This window comes from Meriones unguiculatus, chromosome 5 (genome assembly GCF_030254825.1).
Source record: "Meriones unguiculatus strain TT.TT164.6M chromosome 5, Bangor_MerUng_6.1, whole genome shotgun sequence".
NCBI lineage: Eukaryota > Metazoa > Chordata > Mammalia > Rodentia > Muridae > Meriones > Meriones unguiculatus.
Genome location: NC_083353.1, coordinates 124,424,410 through 124,443,812, shown reverse-complemented (window position 1 = coordinate 124,443,812; position 19,403 = coordinate 124,424,410). Strand labels below are relative to the sequence as shown.

Here is a 19,403-nt window from a genome sequence, read left to right as displayed (position 1 = left end):
GAAAAGAAATTTGTTTGAATAAGAAAAATACATGAATTTTCCACAGGAGGTCAAGGCAAATTGCAGCCCTCCCTGTTATACCTCTTCTCCTTCCCTGTGAAAGCTTTGGTTCTGTGTCTGAATTCCTCATGGTTTGCTGCAATATTGGTGGAGGATCATAATTTTCTCTCATTTTCCAAACCGATGGTCCTCCAAAAATTCCAATGCCCTCCCTACTAATACTCCTTTTCCACATACTAGTTTTAAGGTGAAGGGAGAGAATTCTGTCTGAGAATGGGAGCTTCAAATGCTTCAGTCACTTAAAAGTCTAATTTCAAAGTTATTTGGAGACGTAAGATAAATCCTTTTTTCTGTTATATATCATAACAATTAAAAAATACAGTATCCCAAAATACAATAATAAAGAAAGTATTAGGATAAACAAAAGGCAGAAAATGGACAAGAACTGCACACACACACACACACACACACACACACAGAGAGAAATACAAACGTGCAAGCACACACACATGCACATGCACAAACAGACACACGCACACCCATATACACAGACATGCTCTCACACACACAAGCGCATACACACAACGGAGATGCCATTTTGGAGTTAGCATTTCCAATCTAGATGATGATCTGAAATACAAGGATACTCTTGTCTCAATTACAATTTCAGATCTGGTGATGTGCACAAAACATTTTACAAGTACACAAATTGAGGCATAGGGGGTCTTGAAAGAAAATGTGACCATTTTCCTTTTGAACCAGTTTTCCATCTTTCACCGGGAGGCTGTAAGGATGATAACCACATATGAACAAACTCCAAATTTCTGTTTTTAACTACAAATGCATGAAATAAATGAAAAAAATAAATCTTTTCTTTAAAGAATTAGGGAACGTGAGAGATGTCTCATTAGGGAAGAGGGATGCTCTTAGCTCTTGCAGAAATCCAGGTTTGGTTCCCAGCAACCACTTCAGCAGATCATAAGTGCCTGAAACTAGTTCCGGGGCATCCAAAGCCACCTTCTGGCCTCTGTGGGCACTGCACTAAATAAAAACAAACACTCAAACTAATAAATGCATACGAAAAATTCTTAGTGAAAGTGTGTAGAATGCAGCTGTCAGGGTGCTACGTAGTGCTTATGGCTTGAGTGTCCTCTGGGAGTCTGATATAAGTGTGGGCTGAAGGACGCAAAGCTAAAGAGAGGGATAAGAATGCCAAGAAGGACTCACAGGGTGCAAATGTGTTTCAAGGACTCCAACCAGCTCTCAATGAGCTAATTGACACTTTGATATTCGTGCATTCCAGTGAAGTTCTCCCAGTATCCCCAATGGTCGTTCAAGATGGTGATTCATGCAAATTGCAGAACTTCACAGTGTGAACATGTTTTGGTTCGATGGGTTTTCAAAATTCAAACAGTATTGAATCCTGGAGGTTTCCAGAGGGGGAAAAAAGTGGAAAGGAAAAGTTAAGAGGTCAGGTCAAATTTTGCCACAGGGTCAGAGCTTGTGCAAAGAGCTTGTGATGGGCAATGTTTAGTGTGGCTGTGGGCGAAGACAAATAGGAGCATCTAAGAAGCTAAAGGCAGTAGAAGCATGCCAGGCCATTTTTAGAAAGCACAGACATCTTCCCCATGTAGCTCAACAGAACGGTCATGAGGACCAGTAAAGCTGTCATGTGAGTATGCAGTGGCCAGACTGCTACTACACGAAAGTAGCTAATTAGTCCAAAGACAAGTGAGATGTAGAGACAGAACCTCATTACCTTCATCTAGTTATCAGCAAATGGCTGGACCCCTACCCTCAGTGTACCGTCCTAGTTAAATACACACAGGCCAAGAGCCTATGCATGAACCTAAGGAAGCATACTTGTGGCCACAAGAGAGCAGAGTAATCATTAATCCTGCACTGGTCCATTTTCTGACACACATTCTGATGTTCTCTAAAGGTCACCAGATGTTCTGGTTTCTGTAAATCTAAAGGATTGCTGATCAGGAAGACCTTTGTATTTTAGCTTGTGCTAATTGAACAAAGCTATGGGATTCACTATGACATTTTCATACATGTCCACCATATTTTTTGGTCAAATTCACCTATTACCTTCTCTTATGTCCCTCCTCTAATCCTCTTGCTTCTCCAAAATGTTTTCTTTTTAAGTGTATTGTTCTATTTCAAAAATAATTTTAAAATCATTTAAGTGTGGTTATTTGGTATGGAAAAGGAAAAGGAAGCTAACAGTTTACAAAAGTCAAGTTGATACATTAAGTAGCTTCAGTATGGATAGGTGTGTGTGTGTGTGTGTGTGTGTGTGTGTGTGTGTGTGTGTGTGTAAAGCAAATCAATAAAAATTGAAATTCACAATAAGTTAATCAGGGTGAAATTGATGTAATATTATTTGCAGAATAGAGTAAGTATACATGGGACTCTAGAAATTATATATTTAAAAGTTTGTGTGAGGGTTAGAATGAGTATCTGACTTGCACAATGCACTTTGCACATTTTCTCCACAAAGCAAAGAGTTTCAAGATGTTTCAAACACAGAAAATGGAAGATGACCCACCAAGTTGTAATTTTGGATCAAGTTTGTTATGAAAAGTAAAATCTTTCTTTTCTTAACTGAAATCATACAATAATAATAAATAATAAGCTTTTCATTTGTCTATTTTTCTATTTAAAGTTTTAAGAAATTATTATTTGATAGCTTTATACATTTATGCAATGAACTTTTAGTCATTTTCACTCACACCTTTCTCTCACCACCACCCTATTCCACTGGAGCCTTTTTACAATCACTCCTTTTTCTCCTTCTATGTTTTATATCTTTGTCTGTGGACACCTGATTTAATTCAATTTTCTCTTCCAAGCATGGATAAAAGATTGTTTGTTGGACCAAGATCTGGGAACTTTCAGCACTGACACTAACGGGCCCAAAGGAAGTATTTAAACGTCAACTGATTCTCAAGGGTGGGGTGGAGACTTGTGTGTCCCTCCTCCATCATGACAAAATGCTGGGGAGCCCCATCTAGTGCGGGTCTTAGGCAAATACCCACCGTTTCAGTGAGCTCACGAGGGCAATGCCAGTGGTCCATCCAGAATGCGTCATTTTGCTACACAGCTTCCTATTCTCTTGCTCTTTCATTCTTCCCAACCCCTCTTCCCAAGTATTTCCCGAACCGTGAGGCCATCCCACGGCTGCACTGCCCAGGAATGAGGACTTCATCATCATTTATCCTAGACACCTTTCCAGTTGTAGATTTCTACTTTAACTGACACTGGCTCTAAAGAGCCTCTAAATCATGGAAAATTACGGTAAGAAGCAGGAGGCCTTGTTAAATGGTCTTGAAATTGTAACTAAATTTAATTAAAAGAAAAAACAAATAAACATGAAACTGTTGATTTTCCAGGTTAATTCTTTCTGTTGTTGAAACTGAAGCTCCACTGTTCAAAGTCAACTTACCTCTGAAAAGCTATTGATGTCAGTCATTTTGACCTATATCATTGTGATGTAGTTAACTTTTTACCCTAACAGTCTTGTCCCAACATGGACAATATACAGCATTCAGATGACTAAAAGAAAGGAACGCAGAAGAAACTGCTTGCCGTAAGGCTGTGGCTGCACATTAAACTCCGCGTACAGCGATCCGGAGTGAAATCAAAGAGAAAACTGCCTAAGTGTGTCAAATGTTTAAGCTCTAAGACCCTGAGTGGAATGAAATAAAAGGGGAAGGGATCCAGGGATGTGTTAGCATCATCAAGCTGGCTAATTGAAGACACAGCTGGGTTGCAGAGTTCGCTGCTGAGAGAAAACTTGTAGATGTAGCCACATCCTGGAGTCAGCAGTGGATATGTGTAAGGGGGGAGAGGGGGAAGGTGATTTTAAATTTAACTAATAAAAAAGTAAAGGGAGGGAAATAGAAGGTAATCCTTGCCTCATTCATTTTCATATAAATTTGCAACATCTCAACTATTTTTCTATTCCATTCCTTCTCAACTTCACTTCTGAATACTGTAGGTGAAATTACAGTACAGGGTTCCCCAGTCTTTTATTTTATTCCTTGTAAATTTCTCCTAGTGTATCTCAAAGTGCATTGGAATGAAGCAATAATTCTCTTGTGATATATTATTTTTATCCCATAGCTACATGGGAAATAGATATTTATTTTTGTTTATGTTGAGTTCCTTTGGTACTACGCAGAAATGTCAACTAGAAATACAAAGCACTGAATTTAAGCCCAAGCCTTAAGAAGAGAGCATCTTGTATTGTTACTTTGTATTTCTGTGACTCTGCTGTAATGGCCTTTTAGTCCATTTCTATCTGATGATTTAGTTATTTAGTGAAAGTAGCTGACAAGAAAATCAAACTCAAGAGAGAATAGATTAATGGCAGTTTTTGGAAACAAAACCTATTCATACAATCTAATATCAATGAGGAATGATGCACATATCTATTTACAAGATACATGTTTGTCTGTTGAAGAGATAAAATTTGGAATAGGGTGGGTAGAGAGCACATAAATGTGCACATATCAGTGTAAGAGGGATCAAATATATCTTACTATTTTTCCCTTTTCAAGATTCCAAATATAGAGAAGTAAACATGATACATATTACATATTCCCATAGAGTATCAAGCGGCAGTTTCCTTTACATTCATAAATTTATAATAGAAAAGGAAAGTACTATATACTATGTATGACAGGTGGTTTCTCAAATATATTCGGTGATCATGTACCATTTACTATGAAAACATGATTAAATTGGTACCTTTCTATTTTTTTTTTTTTCCTTCAGTAAGCATAACCAGGCCACAGAAGAAGACAATGCAGCCACTCCTGATGAGACCTAATTGACTAGGATCAGAAGGAAGGAAAAGAAGACCTCCCCCTATTAGTGGACTTGGGGAGGGGCCTGCATGCAGAGGGTGGAGGAAGGGAGGGATTGGGACAGGAGGAGAGAGAGAACCACAGGGGGGATACAAAGTGAATAAAGTGTAATTAATAAAGAATTTTTTTAAAAATCTAGAAAAAGCACACCCTAAAATGATGTGCTGGGACCTTTCCAGTTGTCTAAAATCTTCACTTGAAGGGATTTCGAAAGTCCTTAGTATACTGAAGGTTAGTTTTCTCTCATTTTTAACTAGCAGTGCTGTCTCTGACACTGTTGAAGGAACCCTGTGTTAAAGATGCAGATGGGACAGATAAATTATTTGCACAGTGATGTTGCCTCTCCAGATGTGGTTGTCATTCTAGAATGTGTGTGAAATATGTGTCTGTGTTACAGAGCTGGGAGCTGAGCTTCCACGGCTTCAGGTTGGATGGTGTACACAGTGGGGATGTGACAACTGTGAAAACTGCGTGTCAACCGAGAAAAGCGATGGCATAGAGAGAGGCCATGTTTGTATAAGCTATTTTCTCTATGGAGGGGACTTGTTACATGGTCCAGGCCATCTCTACTCTCACTTACCTTGTCAAGCTGGCGTAGAATTTGAAATCCCCTTCCCTTAACCTCCAGCCTACTAACATTATAGGCATGCTGGTGCACACCTATCATCATAGTCATATTTAAAAGTGCATGTTTGGGTATTTTGCATAATGTATATCATTTGCATACAATCCCATGGAGACTAGAAGATGTTCGCTCTCTTGGAAGCGGAGTCACAAACGGTTGAGAGTCACCTTGTGGTTCCAGACTAAACCTGTGTGCTGCTCCTCAGCAAAAGCAGCAAGTGCTCCTAACCGGGAACGCCTTCTCCAGTGCCTAAATATTGTTCACTTATTGCTGTTATGACAATATTTATAATGTCACAATATTTACTTATATAGTAAATATTAACGTACATATCCTCTATTAGAGATGTATTCAACCTATGTAAAATGCCTGTGCCCTAGCAAATATACCAACACATCTATGTCAATATTACTTACTAGTATAACATGTAATTTCTAAACTTTTCCTAACTTTAGAACCAAGAATATCAAGGAATTCTTCTGTGAAGTTTGGCATTGAAGTGAAGGAGGTAACACTTCAGTTATTTCAAGTCCTTTTGCATATTTAAAATCAATGAACCAGTTAATTATTGTATTGCAGCCAAATCTACTAAGATTTCTTTTCACATGACCGATTTAATGTTTGAATTTATTAATTAAAAATAATTAAAAAATCATTTAGTTAAACTAAAACCTCTCATATGAATTCAATGCCCAAAGTCACATCACATAGTGACCGTGGATTAATATAGTAGCTCTGATAGCCGAGCCACGTGGCTTGAATCACAATTCTGCTATTTTCAAACTCCTAGCACTGAGACTATATCAGTCTACTTGTTTCTTCTTTTATAAAATAGGAATAATATTGATGAAATCCTCTCTAAATTCCCATAGGGTCTGCTGAATAGATAAGCTCCTAATGAATTTTCAGTGTATAGTATTGGTTTGGGTGATTATCATTATATATCAATATACCAGGTTACAAGAAAACGAGAAGATTATACCTGGAAGTGTGATTTCTTAAACATTAGTAAGGTGTACTTAAAATCACATTTTATGTCCTCACGTTTATATATTAAATTGTGTTGTGCATCAATGATATTTTGAAGTATACACACAATGTGGTCAAAATGAACAGCATTTTAAAATATTTTTCTCATTGCTTTTTTAATTTTAATTATTTTTTTATTAATTTTTATTAATTTTATTTATTTTTTAATTACAGTTTATTCACGTTGTATCCCAGCTGTAGCCCCCTCCCAATCCCACCATCCCTCCCTCTTCCTCTCCTATGCCCCTCCCCCAGTTCAATGATAGGGGAGGTCCTCCACCCCTTCCATCTGACCCTCGTCTATCAGGTCTCATCAGGACTGGCTGCATTGTCTTCCTCTGTGGCCTGGTAAGGATGTTCCCCCCTCAGGAAGAGATGATCAAAGAGCCAGCCACAGAGTTCATGTCAGAGACAGCCCCTGATCCCCTTACTAAGGCAACCACCTGGACACTGAGCATCCATGGGCCATACCTGTGCAGGGGTTCTAAATTATCTCTATGAATGGTCCTTGGTTGGAGAATCAGTCTCAGAAAAGGCTCCTGGGCCCAGATTAGCAAAACGTTAGGATAGAATACTATTTGTTCTTTCATTGTGGTGAAAACAGCAGAATAAAACTAGTGGTTAAAAAGCATTTCTTATATAGTGTAGACTCTTCCTCAGTCATCAATTAACAAGCACTTATTCTGTACCATTGTAAGAGCTACCATCTTTAGAAGAATGCAAGTATTTCTAAAACTTGCAAACTTTATTTGAATATATACTATACCTTGGCTATGTTGCTAGATCATAAAGGTACATCTTGAAATTCTTGTTATGGTTAGAATCTTTAATACTAAGTTAAAGAAAAGTTGCCAAAATGGATATATGCATGTGTTTCAGCTCTAAAATGGAAAGCATTCTGTGCTTCTTCATTTACTATGATATTTGCCATGGATTTGTAACATACAGTCTTTATTGTGCTGAGATAATTTCTATACTTAGTTTGTAGAGTTATCATTTTCATGAAATGATACTGTATTTTGTCAAAAGCTATGGTTGTAGCAAGTGAAATGATCATTGCCTTCATCTTTTGTCAATGAGATACACCACACTGATTCATTGTTCTATGCTGATCCATTCTTGCATAGCTGAAATAAATGATTGAATTATGGTGAATAATCTTAAATTGCCATTGTAGACAGTTTATTAGTATAGTTTTTGAGAAATATATATTGGCATACCCTTCTCTTTTTTTGTGTGTGTCCCTGTTTTCTTTTGGAATGAAGGAAATGTTGAGCTCATAGAATGAACTGGCAAATATACCTTCCTGTTCAACTTCTTTGAGATACTTTTGTCTTCAGATATTTAGAAGTGTGGCATGGTCCATAAGGAAGCCAAGAGGTACCAGGGTGAGGATGGGTGTGAGACTTCTCTTTCTCTCCAAACCATTCCAATTCAGTTTGCTTAGTCATCAATAATCAGTTAGGGCTTTTTATCTCTTGTGTTCTTTTTTCTTAGTTTGTGTCTGCCTTGGTGTACTTGATAGCTTATTGAATTTTTGTGCATCCTCCATCTCATATGATTCTTGCTATTTTGTGGTATAACATTAATTTTTCCCTATAAATCTTATCTAGCTTGTGCCTTGTTAAACAGTCAATCTGAATGCTTGGCTCCCATTGCCCTTGCTCTCTTTACTTCTGTCGTTTATTATTTCCTTCCTTGTACCTGTTTCATGTTTAATATCCCCTTATTTTTCTAGTTTCCGCCATGGCCATGATGTAATAGTTGCTTATTGTGAGCACTGCAGAGATGGCTCAGTGGTTAAAAGTGGTTGAATCCCTAACACTGATGTGAGGCAATCACCTTAATTTCAGCTATGCAGAATCTGATGCCATCTGTTGCTCACTACGATTTGAAGTTGCTCTTTTTCAATCATTTTATATTTTCCATGTAGATCCTTTGATTTCTTTGTATCTTATTTCTGGATAATTAACTTTTTGTCAAAAGCATTTCTATCTTCCTCAACTGCAGTTTCTTATCAGACTATTGTAATTGCAAACAGTATTTTGTTTTATAAGTAAACTTCATACCAAAGATATGTGATTTAGATGTCACATTATATGGTTAGAGACTATGCTAAATTCAAATGTGAATTTACCATTACCACTGATTTTTAGCTTTCCAAAATTTTCATTTTACCTATTCTTTCTCTTTATTTTTTTAATGTATTACAGTTTATCAACTTTCTACCCCTGCTGTAGCCCCCTCCTTGTTCTCTTCCCAATCCCACCCTCCCTCTCTCTTCTAGTCCCACTCCCCTCCCCCAGTCCACTGATAGGGGAGGTTCTCCTCCCCTTCCCTCTGACCCTAGCCTATCAGGTCTCATCAGGACTGGCTGCATTGTCCTCCTCTGTGGCCTGGTAAGGCTGACCTCCCCTGCTCATGGGGAGGTGATCAAAGAGCCAGCCACTGAGTTCATATCAGAGACAACCCCTGTTCCCCTTACTAGGGTACCCAGTTAGACACTGAGCTGCCACGGGCTACATCTGTGCAGGGGTTCTACGTTATCTCCTTGAATGGTCATTGGTTGGAGTATCAGTCTCAGAAAAAAACAAAAAAAAAAAGGAAACAAAAACAAAAACAAACAAACAACAACAAAAACTGGGCTCAGGTTTTTTGGTTCTGTTGTTCTCCTTGTAGAGATCCTTCCCCCTCCACATCTCTCTATCTCCCCCTTCTTTCATAAGATTCCCTGCACTCTGCCCAAAGTTTGGTTATGAGTCTCAGCATCTGCTTTAATACCCTGCTGTGTAGAGTCTTTCAGAGCCCCTCTGTGGTAGACTTCTGTCCTGTTCCCTGTTTTCTTCCTCTTCCAAAGTCTAACCTGTTTGCTTCTCTGAATGAGAATTGAGCATCTTACCCAGGGTCCTCCTTCTTGTTTAGCTTTTTTAGGTGTACAGATTTTAGTATGTTTAATCCTATATTATATGTCTAATATCCAATTATAAGTGAATATATGACATGTGTGTCTTTCTGCTTCTGAGATACCTCACTCAGGATGTTCTTTTCTAGATCCCACCATTTGCCTGCAAATTTCAGGATTTCTTTGTTTTTAATTGCTGAGTGGTATTCCTTTGTGTAAATGTACCACAATTTCTGTAACCATTCCTCAACTGAGAGACATCTGAATTGTTTCTCTATTCTGTCTTTAATGAATAAAGCTGCTATGAACATTGTTGAGCGAATATCTTTGTTGTACACTGGAGCATATTTTGGATATATGCCTAGGAAACAGTGTAGGAATAAAAAAAATAAGAATGTTATTCTTTATTGATAATTTTTTCCAACGGTTTAAAAATACCATCCTTCAAAGTATCTACAGTTCTGCTGTTCAGAATTTCAGAACACCGTTGTCTTCTTTGTGTCCTTTCTCTTAGTGGTTTCACAATCTTCACTGTCTTGGATATTTGGCAGTTTGAATATAATGCGTTATTAGTTTTTATCTGCACTCAATCTGAGGAAATATTCACTTTCTTGGACCTTTATGCTTTACTCCAGGTTTAGAAAGGTTTATGCTTTTATTACTTTAAGTGTGTTTTCAACTCCTTTATTGTTCTGAATATGTTATGAGCATGCTTCTTACATGACAGTGCCTCACTTTTGTTCAGTTAATGCTATTGCATTAATCTCATAAGCTTCCTTTGTACTTTTCTTCTCCTGTAATTGTATATTTTCATGCTACATTTTAGTTAATAGATATATTACTTTGCAAGAATAGTTCAGCTGTGGGTTGTTTCTCTTGCAGTTTGTATTTAGTTTTTGAAATGTTCAGCCCTAGTTATTTATAAAAATAGTTTTATCATTTGAACCTCTCTGAGTAATTTCTCTGAAATTATTTCTCTGGCCATTCTTATGTGTGCTTTAAGCTGTATGTATATATTCTATATGGTCTCACCATTTACTAAGCACCCTCAGAAACTCTGTTTTTAATCCATTGTCACACAGTTATTTATCTCCATCTTTTCATTATCATTATTGTCAATATATATTATCCATTTGGTGACATCATGTTTCCTCATAGTTGTTGATTCCAGCAGTTATCTATACCTCTGGATAGCTTACTGAAGAATTCAACTAGCTCAGTCTTTGCTACCTGGTTTTGCAATGTGAGAGTGAGTTTCTGCAAAGCTTTTCTGAAAACCCCGTGATGTAAACCACTACAGCTTCTGCGGCACTACTGGTTTCCCCAGTCTCTAGAAAGCCACAGTTACTGAAGCTGGGGCTGGAATGCTTTGAGCCTTGAAACCACACAATCTCAGACTGAAATCCTGTGAGTGCCTAAACTGTAGCAGCATTGTGAGTCACTTGAAGAGCTTGGCTTCTGGGGGACTATCTGGCTGTGTAGTTTATCCATAATCCAAGGCCACTGTAATTGGTTGTCTGCCTTGTTAGCTAGAACTCAAGTCTGTCTGGCAATATCCAGAAGTGTTTGTTTGGTATAGTGTTCATTACTACCTAGTTTAGTGCTTGATTTTACTGTTTGTTACATCGTCAGGGGCCAATGAGACGTCTTATTCTCGCTTTCCACTGTTTCTACTGGGAGGTTCCTATACTTTATGTTGCAGGAAGGACATCATGAGTAATGTAAAATTTACCTTGCTTCTGTATCCAATTAGTCTTTTATGATTTTGCTATTGTCAGGTATTCTGACCTCACTTCTAATCTTCTTTGAATATGCATTTGTGTGAGAGAGATAAATATAGGGTGTTTTATGGCTGAAATCATTACAGAGTTTCATCCTCCATCCCACTCTGTCCTTCAGAACTGAAATTAAAACACATAGACAGCAATTAAAATGCTGTTACTGTTTATTCAAAATTTAGTAGATAATGCTGCCTTTTGACATTATAATTTGATTATACTGATATAAATACAGATACATTTTGTTTTCCTGATTCCAGTGTAGCAATTGACAAGAGTATATTACTTAGATTCTTGACTTGATTAATTTGATGTCTCAATATACTTTTTAATCAGAGTTCTGATTTGAATGTATCTTTGAATGTATTTTTCATGATTTTTCCATGGAAAATAATTTATTTCTCATTTCTGCTCTCTCTTCAGTACCCATTGTTTTAAAGCATGCACTACGTTTTTTTTTTCTAATTTTCTAGTAATAAAAGTTCTAAGCAAAATAATATAAAAACAAGTTTTTCAATGAGTTCCTGCACTTAGACTTTTATTTGATACTTAAATATTTGTTGTAGAACAAATAGAAGACAAGATGATAATATGTAATAAAGCTACAGTTGATAGCAAAACAAATTGATGGCAGATATTTTAGCTATGAATAACACTTCTGCAGTGCATGGCTACATTGACTTTTGGAAAAAAGACACATATTTTCTTCAAATAGGGGCTCCAAACTGTAAGCTCATCAAAATTCCATTAGATTCTAATAACGTTGGAAGTGAGGGGATATTCATAACCTCATAACTCCATCTGGGGACAGTAATAGTAACATTTACAGTTATTTCCTTTTGGTGCCTGTGCCACGTCCATGCTGTATTTAATCAACACTGCACCCACGAAATAGTGAGTACAGGTTGTGACTATCACTTTCAAATGGATTCTCTGAAATTCAAACAGAACAAGAGAACTTGACAGTCACATATTTAGAGGGGCAAAAGTGGATAATAAAGCCTGTATTGCAGACAATTATCCTTGAGCTCCATGTTAAATGGTTACAATGCTTCTAGTTTATGTAAATGAAGTATGATCCATGCAACTGACTTCGAAGTCCTGAGGCTTCCTGTGCTGTTTCTGTAAAAACCTGAGTATTAATATTCTTGCATTGTAGTACATATTATTAAAATTTTATCTTAAAATTGATGAGTAGAGTTTAATGATTCTCTTTTTATTTCCTTTCCTTGATGCTTAGTGTTTGCTATTGTTTTCTGTTTTATTTTTGTTTGTTTGTTTGTTTGTTTTGTTTTTTTGCAGCAAGGTGCTCACTAGTGGATGAGAGTGAGTTGCTGGAGCAAATCAGTCCAATTTGGCAAATAGAGAAGAACATTTTTAAAATCTTGATCTTTGTTCTTCAAATGTATAAATGTTTTCTCAAAAACCTTCATTTTATAGCTAGTTGAGATGTTCGCAATAGCTTCATTGTATTTACATTTTCTTCACATTCTAGTTTTTAAAGTTAAAACAGCTTCTGACTTTAACAGTTTTAATTGTTTTAACTTATATGACTAAACATCTTTCATTTCAGTTTCAGCTTTGACTTTCGTCAATTACCTGTTTATATGATTTTCCTACAGTTTTCCATTCACAGCAAGGCTTGTTCTCCCGGCCAAATAGGGTTTGTAACCATTTTACTCCAGCATAAAGATTATAATCAGTTAGTACCTGACTTACTTTGCTCTAGTTTTATCCGTTATATTGCTGATGGGTGTAGATTTAGCCTTTGTATCTGCTCCTATGCTTCACATTGTTTCAGTCCTAAAATGTATATTTTTTAAAATTTTTATTAATTACGCTTTATTAACTTTGTATCCCCCTGTAGCTCCCTCCCTCCACCCTTCCTAATCCCTCCCTCTCCCTACTACACTCATGCCCCTCCCCAAGTCTACTGATAGGGGAGGTCTTCCTTTCCTTCCTTCTGATGCTAATCTATCAGGTCTAGGCTGATAGAAGTGGCTGCATTGTCTTCCTCTGTGGCCTGGTAAGGCCGCTTCCCCTTCACGGGGAGGTGATCAAAGAGCAGGCCAATCAATTCATATTAGAGACAGTCCCTGTTCCCATTACTAGTGAACCCACTTGGATACTGAACTGCCATGGGCTACATCTGTGCAGGGGTTCTAGGTTATCTCCATGCATGGTCCTTGGTTGGAGTAAAATATTTCTAAAAGAAAAAGAATCATGCAGCCCATGTCCAGATTATTCCCTGTCTTTCCCCCTCACAGTGGCATAGTTTATAACATAACATGTAAGTCTCTGGAGAATCCTGAGCAGATGTTGGTATACACTAAGCAGTATGGATCTGTCATCATTCTTCTGCACTTGGAAAATCTGTTTTCCACAAACATGCATTGCTGACTGTCCTTTCTCTATCATGAATTTGTGTGACCAACAAGAATCATTTCAAAGTATGTGCATGTATCTCTAGGTTTTCTACTGAGTTTCCAAGTGCTTGTGTGTACTTTTGTATATTACCATGATACTGTGATTACTCTATCACTGTAGTATATCTGACATCAGGAATTATTATGCATTATTGTGCATCATAATTCACATCATGAATTAATATGCATCCTGCTCTGTTATTTTTCCCTTATTTTGCTTTGGCCATTTAACATACTGAAATTCCCTCTGAATATTGCAAGTCTTACTTTGATTTCCTTTCATCATAGTTAGGTCACCTTCTTAAATTTATTTTGCATTTAGAAGATGTTGCAAAATGTCATTGTCATTTCTGTTTCTTTTCCACTGTCATTTCTGTTTCTTTACACAGTTTGCATAGTGTGTAGAGATACTACTAATTTTATACATTTATCTTAAATTCTAAGTCATACTTTTTTAGCACTTGTAATATTTTTCCAGAAAATTCTTCAGACATTTTCCTGTATAAAGTCATGTCACTTGCCTGAACGTGCAGCTTGACTTCCTTTCTTCCAGTTTGATCTTGCTTCTCCTTCCTCTTGCCTAACTGCTTTTCCAACAACTCAGAGCACTGTTTTGATCAAAGTAAGCATGTTTGTCTTTTCCAGATTGTTGAGACAACACTTCAGCATTTCATATTCAGTAATAAAGTGATCTTTCAGTGATTCATACACATCATTGTTATTGTTGCTCTGTTCCTTATGCGTAACTGATTGAAACGTCCCAAAATAAAGAGTTTGCATGTATTAAAAATATTTTTCTGTGTCTATTTCTATATCATGCAAGCTGAGTGCTGCATTTCCTTTGTGATACATCATCATTACTCATAAAGCCACTTTGATAAAGATAAAGCCACCTTTGAATTTCAGGAATAAAAATCATCTTAATTACAGTGGAAACTCTTTAAAGTGATTTTAGATCTGGTTTGCCAATACTTTTTGAAGATATTTGCATTTATAGTAGTTTACTGGAGCAAACACCATTAAGATCTTAAGAAAAAGATGGTATTAGATTATAGTTCCAGAGAGAGAAAGCGACAGAGAGAGAGAGTCCGTTATCAACACAGGGTAAATGGAACACGGAGTAGACTCCGCACAGCAAGGAGTAGGCAATGAACCTTCAAAACTTCTTCCTAATGATAAACTTCTTCCAGGAAGGTTCCATTTCCCCTAGATTCCAGGAACTTTCCAAGCAGCTCCAGTAACTGAGAACAGTGGCTCAGACACACAAACCCAAGGGTGATATTTTTCATTCAAATCTCACCATTCTCATTACTGTGTTATTGTACCGTGGCCGTGATAGTCACACCACTCAGGATTCGGCTACAACATGAGTCATCTATGTGGAGACCTTTCTGTAAACATGCAGGCCTCCCAGTCTTCCCCTTCAGCATTCAGTGACTTGTACAAATGTATAAAGCAGAATATATTTTATCTTCTCCATGTTTCAAATCCCATGGAAATGAGAAACGTATGAACTTAAAATGATAATTCATGGGGATAGAGGGATGCTTTGGGGCCTGGCAGTGCTTTCTATATAAACTTAGTGAAGCAACGTTGATTCCCGGAACTCATGTAAAGGTGAAAGGAGAGAGCTGAGTTCATAGAGCTGCCCTCTGACCTCCAGAAATCCAGAGTGACAAGTGTGCCCCCCTTCCATGCCCAAGCGCTAATGATAAAAGAGAAAAAATAAATAACAATAATTTCTGGCAATATAGGCAAAAAAAGAACTTCATTTAAATGAGTATTAATTTAAAAAACCCATTGAATACACATTTTTGTTGTTTTTTTTGTTGTTGTTGTTATAGGCTAACTATCACTGTATAAGCAAAAAGAATTCAGAACAAATAAATACATTAAGAAAATATGACAATCTCTATTAAATCAAAAATTTAAGCCCAGCAGGTCATTGTGCAGATATGGCTGTTTTAAAACGTGGGTTTTTTTTTTTTTTTTATAAGCCCAGTTTTTTGAAAAAGGGACTTTCAGAATTCAGCAAATCTTTTCTGTCAGTATGGGAAGGGGACATGCAGAAGGTTCAGTCACTTCCTGTTTACTTAGGTCAGTATAAGGTTCAGGGGACCATCGACTAGTAAGGCTTTGTAGTAGGAAGGCATGTCACTAATAAGACTGCAACTCAGCATACCCAGAGTTTTTGTAGCCCCCGTCTGGATAAGAAGTGATCCCTGAAGCTCCCGTGTGTTAAAATTAAAATTCAGTTAATCCACATGTTGTGGTCCCCTCCCATAACCCTCCAGGACTTGGGAGGTTGAGGCAGAAACAATGAAGACTTTACCTGACAAGTAATGAGTGGAACATATCTTTAATACAAACGCACTTCCCATGTTACATAGTTTGTGTCCTATCTACGAAACAAGCACCAACAAAACTTTAAAACAAAACAGTATTTTATATGGCTGTGTAGTCCTCCATAGCACAGGTTGTTAACAAGAATTAGGGAACCGTGCTCACAGTGAGATCCACTGTAAGCGATGGTGGGTTCTAATGTAGCTTTCAAGTGGGCTACACATTTTCCAAAATAGCTTATTAAGAAAATACTGCTTGCATGGGTACTGATTTTTCCTCCTGATTTTGTGGGTGATGGGGACATAATCCTGAAAGCAGAAGCCTGCCAGCTCTTCCATGTTCTGACTGCATCTGCTCCTCCATGTTTAACATGGCTGAATTCAGGCAATCTTCACAGAAGATGTTCTTTGGGCTGGATTTTATTTGTAAACTTATAATTTTAATAGTGGGACTAGGTCAGTGAGGGTAACAACAAATAAGGGAATTGTAGCTGTGCCTGGCACTCTCCGCTGGATCCCTGGAACCCGAGTGTAAGAGAGAAGGTCAGAAAAGTTTCCTCAGCTTGTCTAATGAGCTACCCACACACACACATACACATACAAACACACGTACATACACTCATATACTCACACAAACAAACACACAGGTACACATACAGACATGCACAGATACCCACAGAGACACGGAATAAATATAGCAAAAATACTAAATAAAGTAAGGAGTATCGTCCACGCATTTAAACAAGCACACGTGACTTGTTCGTTGCAGTGTTCAGGAAGTGAGCTGAAGAAGAGCTCCTCAGGCGCCAGGTTCTGGTCTACTCTGGACTGTGCCCACTCTGTCCTCTTGGGCACTATCTCCACTGTGTCGGGGGCACCCAGATGAAGTTTCTAGGTACCGAGGAAGCTAAATGTTTTCTTTAGTTAATTATTTTAGAGTAAGAATAATAACTTTGCTAATAAAATTTCGTCTCTCTTCAAATCTCAGCAAATGTCTGCATGCCCACGACGCTGAACGCTAACATTTCCCTCTGTCCGTTTATTGTAAGGGTAAAGCAGTTTTGTTCCCAAAGCTGCATACATGTTCGGAAACTAAGAAATCCTGGCTACCGACGCGCAAGCTCCACCCCACGACTCTGACTGCTGAGCCCGGGAACGTGGCAGGTGGAAGCTGCGGGCCCACACGCTCGTCCTCATTTCTGCCGCCGTTCTCACCTCCAACTCCTCTCCTCCATTAAAACACATTCAAACATAATTAGTGGAGCATTAACATGGAAGAAATTTTGTAATTGCCAGTTGTATTGTAGCCATGGTTACATCAAGGATTTATAGCTAGGAACTCCCGGCTGGGCACGAACAAGCAGTTAGCAGGAGCAGCAGCAAGAAAATGTTTGCGTGGACTTGCAGGTGCGCTGACAGGAATGTTTGCCAAAAAAAGGGGGGGGATAGAAGAAGGGGAAAAAAAGAAGAAGAAGAAAGAGAATATCGGTGACATTTAAGGTGCTAATATCTGGAAGTCAACCTTTAATTTGACAGCTTTTAGTGCTAGTTAGTTTCATTCATCCAGGCGAGGCGGAGGAAATTTGAAGCACCTTTAAATTATCACGTTTTTCCACGGAGCCTAAGGCCTGTGTGGAATACCGGAGCCATACCTTTCTCCTCACTGCCCACTTTTTTTTTTTTTTTTTCCAGGTCAGTTGAAGTAAAACTTTCATTCCCTTTCGCAGACAATTAATCTTTGGCTAATTGAAGCAGCAATGCTTCGGGATGGGTTTCAGTGGGGCCTCTAAATCTCATTTAGCAAAGTGAATTCAAGGCACACGCCGCACCTAATGATGTGACAGGTGGACCGCACCGCAAGACAGCAGCCTCGCAAAAGTTGATTCTCATTAGACCCGCAGAGTCCCGCAGTCAGTTTTCTGATGGCTGAGGAACACTAATCGCATCTGTTTGCTGCTGGGTGGGGCGGGGGAGGCAGCGAACTTAGAAGGGGATTGAAGGGAAGAAAATCAGAGGACGGGGCAACATTCCCTTCTATTCTTCCGCGTTTAATATCCTTGACTCCTGCCCAAAAACCCAGCAGGTCTACCTCCCACCAAGCGCTCAGCCTCCTTTCTGCTGACTCCAACAGGGTGCACCCTTTTCCTAATTAACTAAAATGGCTACGGAAAGCAGAGGCGGCCTTGTGTTGGGTGAACCAATTATTTTGAAGGGTATTAAGTCATCAGATTTACTTTTATCTTGATTGCATTGTGGAAATCGTGCATAATTAATGGTGGGGGCTTATTAGGAAAATGATTAGGCAAATTACACAGGTGTCGGATGCATTTTTTATGATAAATTTGCTAGAACAATCCTGCAATTCCATCTGTTCAGCTCACATCAGAATGTCACTCGGAAGAAATTAATGGTGCAAGAGTTATAGGAAGTTACCAGTGGCTCTGGTTGCAGATTTAGGTCTGCTGTGTATAAATACATAAACATATGAAATATATATGATTACCTAGCAATTTGCTGCTAAGTATTTCACGGTACAGTTCAGTAAGTTTTTGTTTAATTTCCAGGTTGATGATAATACTATGGAAACAAAGAAATGAAACAAAAGGAGAGCTCAGCTCCCACTAGTCTTCTCTGTAAATAGCACAACAACAGTGTAAATAATAATAACCGCAGCTATAACGATTCTTTGTATCCTGTGATGACTGTTGATGCCCTCAGCTCCTTACTCGCTGGGATTCTTGTGTTTTGTTTCACCCTTTACCTATTACAATCTCCTTTTCAGTTTCCTTTACGTTTCAAATTCAATTACTTTTCTAGTTACACTTTAGCAAGACAAAATTAAGTGTTACCACAGCTAGTACACAAATAAGTAAATTATTTTTGATCTAAAGATTCAACTTGGAGGGTGGTGGTGCAGCTCAGGGGTATTCTGTTTGTGTAGCAAGCATGTGGTCATGAGTTCAATACCTAGAACCATACAGACAAAAATAAGACGGTAAATAAGATGAAAAGAGCCAGCTCCCTTCTGGAATTCCAGGAGAGTCAAGGAGGGAATCTGCCAGGGGCTGACATCCCACTTTTTTTTTTTTTTTTATCAGCTGAGGTCAAGCCATACCTGTCCTCATTCACATAAATATAAGCAAGAAATGTGCTGTCTCCAAATTTCCTATGCTAATACAATATATAAATTTATAAACTGAAATGCAAACACTGTGTGTGTGTGAGAGAGTTGTCTTCAATGAATTGTCAGACCTATGTTTTGTCTAACCACTAAAACTCAACTCCTAAATCCCATTTCAACTTAAAGACATTAGAAACCGCTTCCCATTTAAATTATTGATGACAATGTAGAGTTACCTTCTGGTCTAGGGAGTCTTCAAATTCCAAAGCAGACTAGAGGAAACTATGAAGGACATTGACTTCC

General features: G+C 38.0%; 1 pseudogene; it reads right to left on the bottom strand.

Moving 5' to 3' along the window:
* Positions 1-19,403, bottom strand: part of LOC132654317 (large ribosomal subunit protein eL42-like) — a 182,518-nt pseudogene that overhangs the window by 16,322 nt on the left and 146,793 nt on the right.